The sequence below is a fragment of the Petaurus breviceps genome, unplaced genomic scaffold, assembly GCF_028583685.1.
Source record: "Petaurus breviceps papuanus isolate PSGF00001 unplaced genomic scaffold, PetGlider_PUasm1.0 90604, whole genome shotgun sequence".
In the NCBI taxonomy this organism is placed as follows: domain Eukaryota; kingdom Metazoa; phylum Chordata; class Mammalia; order Diprotodontia; family Petauridae; genus Petaurus; species Petaurus breviceps.
In genome coordinates, this window is record NW_027187285.1 from 2,382,456 (window position 1) to 2,389,761 (window position 7,306).

At 43.2% G+C, this 7,306-nt stretch overlaps 1 pseudogene; it reads right to left on the minus strand.

Annotated features, from left to right (window-relative positions):
* Window positions 1–423: 423 nt before the first annotated feature.
* Window positions 424–1,298, minus strand: LOC138142809 (alpha/beta hydrolase domain-containing protein 17A pseudogene; annotated as a pseudogene).
* Between the last annotated feature and the right edge of the window lie 6,008 nt (window positions 1,299–7,306).

Genomic DNA, 7,306 nt, shown 5'->3' on the forward strand with positions numbered 1-7,306 from the left:
GGGCAGAGAATGAGGGAGTGAGGTCCACTGAGATCCTCCCCTACCACACTTGGCTCATGGATTATTGCTGTTGTCCTGGTAGAGAGAAGGGAAGCAGGAGAGGAGGGGGTTTGGATCACCCAGCCCCTCCCAGGTGGTGGGGGCAGCCCGAGTGTTAGCAGCAGTTTGGGGTCATCACTGTGGACTTTTTGGAGAGAAAGATGGGGGTCATTCTATCCGTCCCCTCTCCTGGAAGGGGAGTGGATGTCAGAAGAGGCACCGGATGCGGAGAGGCAAGCCCAGGGGTGGGGAATCCTCCTCACTTCCCAGTCCTCCAGCGGGTGACCCTGTTGAGTCGTCAGCAGTGGCTCCCAGCTCCCCGTGGGTTCCCTGGATCTGTGTGCCTGTTGGTGCCCATCTTGCCCCAGGTAGTCTCTGGGAGCCTCAGTTGCGCTGGTTTGTCAGCTCCTGTGAGATGAACTTTTGAAAGCGCTCCAAGTCTTGGCTATAGAGCCCCATGTCTCTGTGCCCGTGAACACCCACCGTCCACCCAAAGTGGCTCCACAGCTTTCGGGTAGCGCTCATACAGAGCCAGTCCATGTGAGAAGTCAATCATCTCGTGCCATGGATTATCAGCACAGGCGATGTAATCTTGGAGACCTTCTCAATGCTGGGGAAGGCGTCAAAGCAATAGGTCTTCTTGGTGTCAGGATAGGAGATCCTCATGCCCGATGTGAGGGGAGAATGCAGCACACTCGCAGCGTGAGGCCAGGTCTGCGCTGGGCACTGTTCCGACGCTCTGCCCATACAAGATGATGTTCCCTGGGCCGATGCCATACCTGGTCCGAAGGGCCTGCCAAGCAACGTCAATGTCAGCATAGAGATTCTTCTCGAGGGTTTTCCTGAGCTCACCCCATAGCCTGAGTAGTCAAAAGAGAAGATGTTGCAGTTGATGCGTGTGCCCAGGTCCACTGCATTGCCATGGAAGAATAGAACTGTGAACCTGACCCCGGCACACACCAGACGTACATAAGGGAAATGAGGTCCTCCCGACTGCTCTTGGTAAAGAAGACCTTAGTCTTGTCTACATCGCGCTGTGTATACTGGAAGTCAGCTCGCAATTTCCAGCGACCCAGGGACCCGCCACTCCCCAGAATCCCGCCCTGGGGTGGAGCCCCCTCCACTGGAACCTGGTTTGGGCTCGTCCACAAGGGAGTAGGTAGGCCTGGGGTCAGGAAGGCCAATTTGGCTGCGATTCGGCCAGGACAGAGTGGGCAGCAGAAGAGGCAGCAGAGTTCGCTGATGGACAGGCCATTCATGGCGGACAGGGAGTCACGCTTACGTGAGGGAGGACCAGATCCAAGGCTGTGCTGCCCAAAGCTCTGGGGATACAATGTCTTCAAAGCAGAATTTGCTTTTTATTTTTTGCTTTCCAAAACACAAATGGGAAAGACTGTGCTGTGCTTCCCCTAACCCTGTACAAAGTACCTGTTAGGAGAGCTGGACAGGGAACCTTTGTGGTCAGAGCCCAGCCATAAGGGGCACCCGGGCCATTCTCCTCCAAGCTCGGGCTAGGGAAGGCCGCTCCAGGCCGCAGCCGCCGCCCCCGCCCCCGCCCCCTCTCTCCATGCCTGGCTTGGCCTCGATTCCACCCCCGGCCCTCTCCTCTAGGCTAGAGATCCAGCCCTCTCGCCTGAGAGGGAGGACATGGAGGAGCCGCCGCTCCCCAGCCCGGCTCCCCCAACCCTCCTCCCAGGAATTCTCCTTATTTCTTAAAACATGTAAACTCAACTGGATCTTCTTTCTCCTTTTCACTGAGCTGCTAAAAAACAAAACACATTGTAGTAAGGCCACAAAGAACAAAGTGACATGAAGTGTAGAATTAGATTTTACATATTTTCCTGCTTCACAGGAATTGGAAATTAATTAGTGAATTAGAAATAGTCCAAAGCCCTCATTTTACAGATTAGGATAGGAGGCTCAGGAAGGGAAACTGAGTTGCATAAGGCCACGCAACTAGTGGCAAAACCAAGACTGGAATCAAATCAATACTTTCATTGATTTTGGAAAAGGCATTCCCTATGACTCCACTAACTAGCCCTGTGATGTTCGTTCTCCTATATGTGTTGGCTCTCCCTGTGAGATTATAAAATCCTTAAAAACAGAGATCGTCTCTCTTTATACACCCCAGCATAATCTTCTTGCTAGGGCACAATGCCTGGCAAATAATAATTGCATAATAAATGTTTTTCATTCATTCATCCATTCATTATTATTCCATTCAACTAGTATTTGAATTCATATCCAGACTCTAGTCCTATACTGTTTCTACAACATCAAAAGTTTGTTGATCAGGCGGCCAGCGAGTAAGAATACTGGCTCCAGTGTCAGGATGACCTGGGGATCAGTCTGGGCTCAGACACTTAGCACCCACCCAGAAACACCTGGCCCTGTAACCTTGAGCAAGTTACTTAACCCTGATTGCTTTAAAAAAAAAAAAAAAGTTGGTTGATCTCCATTCTATAATGAGCCCTGTATCACAACATTGTGGGGGATAGAACAGTAGAAGAGACAATTCTTGCTCTCAGGGACCTTATAATCTAGGAAAGAAAATAGTAATATTCATGAAACAATTAAAATATTTTGCAAGACAGCATAGACTCAAAGACTATTAAATATAGTATAAACAAGTACTATGGGAGATCAGAAAAGTGAGAAGCTTGTATGGGCTGGCATTCTCAAATAAGATTTCATGGATTTTGTGGGCTTTGAACTAGGTTCTGAAGTTTAAGTAGCATTTGGAGGAAGGGGAAGGGCAGAACAGGCAGGGGGACCCAACATGAGCAAAGACATGGAAGTAAGTGGTGATGGATTTGGAGTTAGACTACCTGAGTTTGAACCTCATCTATTTACCGCTGTGTGACCTTGGGTAAGCTATTAATGGGTCTGGGCCTTAACTTTCCCATTTGTAAAATGAGAGAGTTTGAACTGGATAACCCTGAAGATCCCTTCTGGCACTGTCCCGTGATCCAATGAATGAAAATAGATCATTCAAAGTGATCTGACCACATCTGAAGTACCAAGTTCAGTTCTGGATGTCACATTTTAAAAGTGAGGAAGTTTGGACTGAAGATTGTCCAAAGGAATGAAGAAATCAAAAGTTCGTGCCATAGAGGGAAAAATCATTGAAGGATCAAGAGATATTTAGCCTAGATGACTTAGAGGGGGACATAAAGAATAGAAGTCTTCAAATATTTATGTGGTATTTCAAGTGTTTTTATGACATACAAGTGCTGTCCTATAGAAGAAGGAATTGGCTTGGTCTCAAAGGACTGAACTGGGAGCAGTGTGTAGAAGTCAGAAAAAGATAAATTTAGATTTTATGCTAGAAAAAAAACTTCCTGAGAATTAGTTCTAATGTGGAATGGGCTGTCTTTGGAGGTAGAGGGTTTTCTCCTCACTAGAGATTTTCAAGCAAAAACTAGATGACCATCTTAGGCGGTTAAGTATTTGGGTATGAGTTAGGCATTCTGCAAATGATAGAGAACTAGTTCATCTGGCATAGAGAGTTCCTATTGAGGAGGGGGAGAGAAATGGATATACAGTAGAATACCAGATGTGAAAGACCTTCAATGTGAAGTTTCAGTTTGTTCAAATAGCCAGTGGGGAGCCATTCTAGGTTCTTGAGCAGAGAAGTGGTGTAATTTAAGCAGGATTGCAATATTTAGTAGAATGAACAATATTTGGCCAACTGAAAACTAGCCCTTATTCCAATGGAAACTAAAGCTGAGCTTTGATCACAAAACACGAGCTAGCACATGCAATCTTTCACTCACACACTTTTATTCACATTCACATGTTCGTGAGTCCACTAAGAGTTTACCAGAGTCAGGGTAAAAATCAAGTTGACTTATCAGTCTCCTGTTCAGCTCTTGGCAGGGAGACCTCCTTTCTTGGTTCACTTGGCACTGAAGAAGGCATTGCCTTCCCCTGTCGCTCTCAGTTTCTCTGGTAGAGGGTGAATCAGAAGATAGAAGATTCCTTTAAGTGGCCTGTGCTTGTAAGTATATGTTTTCTTTATTAGGTACTGGATAACCAAATAAATCACCAAGCCAAATTAATTAGAAACATAATAGGATTAGTGAGAATTCAGTCAATTAGGCCAATGGTAAACAATGGGGAGAGTGCTTGGCATCAGCATCCTTCTCCTGTGTTTTGGGAGATGGTATCCTAAACTGCTATCTTCAGGGACCCTGAAGTGGGCCCCACATCCCGATGGATGTGATTTCATATTTGGCCCGACTTCACCCAACCTTATGTGGGAACCGTCCTGCTAAATAAAAGTATTCCAAAGGACAGAGTGGATAGGCCTTCTTCTGCTTCTTCGCTTTGGCTCCAGTTGGTGACTATGTCTCTGCAGAAAGTAGGGTGAATTATAGGTCAGATTGTCCCAGAGGAGGACTATCTATTCCTTTACCTTTGGAAAACCTGACTTTTTAAGTACACTTAGAATAATTTGAGATAGATTGGACTAAAGTAAAGTGAATCGAATGGAAATTAATATAATTGAAAATAAAGAGGAGATGAAGAAAAAAAGATAGGTTCTCTCATATTATCCTGATCCAAATTTTGCAAGACAGCATAGACTCAAAGACTATTAAATATAGTATAAACAAGTGCTACTGCTACTCAGGACTGGTAAAGAATAGGTAAGTCTCATGTATCTTGGCTTAGTAAGTGGCTAGCATATGATATGATGTGAGGGCCATTAAGAAGGCTTTTCTCTCCTTACCTAGAAGGGCCTCTCCTCTATCCAACCCCTCACCTGTTATCCTGACTGAAATTCCATTACTAGAGTTTCATTATTTGGGGTTTAGAGCAGTGGATCTGCTTCTATATTGATCCCGAACTTTTTAAAGTCTCCCAATGCACCTAATGCAGTGCTTATAATAATAGTCAATCCTGTATATATTTTATTTATACACAGTTGTTTGCATGTTGTCATCCCCATTGGGTTGTGAGCTCCTCAAGAACAGAGACTGTTTTTGCCTTTCTTTGTACCCTTGGAGCTTAGAACAATGCCTGAAATATAATAGATGCTTAATAAATGCTCGTTGACTAGTTGTTGACTTGTCTGAGTTACGTGATTTACACAGGATATCCCATGGAATTTTTTGTCTTGATTTTTTTTAATTAATTAAATATTTTTCAGTGAAAAAAAAAAATTGTTCTTTCTCCCTCCCATCCCCCACCAGCCATGAGGGAAAAAAGAAGGGGGGGGGGAACCCCCCTGTAACAAATACACAGAGTGAAGCAAAACAAATTCCTGTATTGGCCATGTCCAAAAAATATCTTATTCACCTCTCTGTCAGGGCAATCAACATGCTTTATCATTAGTTCGGGAATCATTTATTGTTGGTCATTGCATTGATCTTGGGTTTTTCAGAGTTAATTGTTTTTTAAAATGTTATTATTGCATAAATGGTTCTCCTGGTTCTGCTCATTTCGCTTTGTATCAGTTAGTAGAAGTCCTTACAAGTTTCCTCCCATAATTTCTTTTTTTTTTTTAAGCAATCGGGGTTAAGTCACTTGCTCAAGGTTACACAGCCAGGTGTTTCTGGGTGGGTGCTAAGTATCTGAGCCTGGGATTCGATCTCCAGGTCATCCTGACACTGGAGCCGGTGCTCTTACTCGATGTACTACCTGGGCACCCCTCCTCCCAAAATTTCTTGTGGCAAATAGTATTTCATTATAAACATATGCCATAATTTGTTCATCTATTTCCCCAATTTATTAACTCATCACACTTGAAACAAGGAGAAAGAGCTCTTTGGGGACCCGACATAGGTTTTATTCATCTGTGGGCTGTGGGAGTGAGCCAGGAACAAGACCTAAGTTGAGGAAGTACCTGTGATGATATAGGAGACCTTAGGCCTGACTAAGGAGTGGGTACCTGAGGAATATGGGCTTTGGTGTTTTCTTCCCACATAGGTAATGCATAGAGAAAATAGTTCCAATAAATCAGTCAAACAATCAAGAAGCATTTTTTCAAATTTATATGTTGAATTTCTTTTTTGTTGTTCTTTTGGAGAGGGAAAGGTAAGGCAATTGGGGTTAAGTGACTTGCCCAAGATCACACAGTTAATAAGTGTGTCAAGTGTCTGAGGTAGGATTTGAACTCAGGTCCTCCTGACTCCAGGGCCAGTGCTCTATTCCCTGTGCCACCTAACTGCCCCTTGAATTTCTTTTAAAACAAATTTGTGTTAATATCTTTGGGTTTTATATTACCTACATTTCTCCTAATACTATTCCATCTCCCCTCCCAGAGTGCTATCCCATATAACAAATAGATATTTTTTCAAAAGAAAAAGAAGAGAAAAATTAACAAAGCCAATCAATACATTGAAAAAGTCTGAAAACATATGTCATGAGCCATACTTATCAACCTTTCACCTCCATACAGAAGTAGGGGACCATGTTTTCTCATATCTCTTCTTTGGGGCCATGCTTGTCTATGTAATTCTTCAACTTTCACATTCAATTATTTTGTGGTTATTCTTTCCATTTACATTATCATAGTCATTGTGTATATTGTTTTCTTGGCTCTGCTTACTTCACTTTGCATCAGTTCTTGCAGGTCTTTTTATACTTCCCTGTATTAATCATACTCCTTGCTCCTTATAGCAGAGGGATCAAACTCAGGGTCTATAGACCTTAAGTCACCTGCAAAACTCCCACCAGATTAAAATGTAATTCTGTTTAACAAAAATAAATACAAATGTAACACAACATAATGTTAATTTATGGTTTTCTAGGTCTTCATGCAGCCAGCAGGTATCCCTTTCCATTTGAATTTGACTTCCCTGTCTTAAAGCATAGCAGTATTCAATTCCATTCATTTTTAACTGACATACTTCAAATAATGGTCAAGGAACATTTATAAGCCAAATTTGAACTCAATAAGTCTTCCTTACTCCATGCCTAGCACTCTACCCACTGTGCCACCTAGCTATCCCTGAGTTCAATTCAGCCTTAGACACTTACTAGTTGTGTGACCCTGGGCAAGTCACTTAACCCTATTTGCCTCAGTTTCCTCATCTGTAAAATAAACTGAAGAAGGAAATGGCAAATCACTACAGTATCTTTGCCAAGAAAACTCCAAATGAGTTCACAAAGAGTCAGATATGACAAAAATGACTGAACAACAACACTGGTATATTCGAAGATGGCCACAGTGTTCCAAAATTCTGCAGTACTATGAATGTTTGATGGTGTGTAAAAGAGAGAGAGAGAGAGAGAGAGAGAGAGAGAGAGAGAGAGAGAGAGA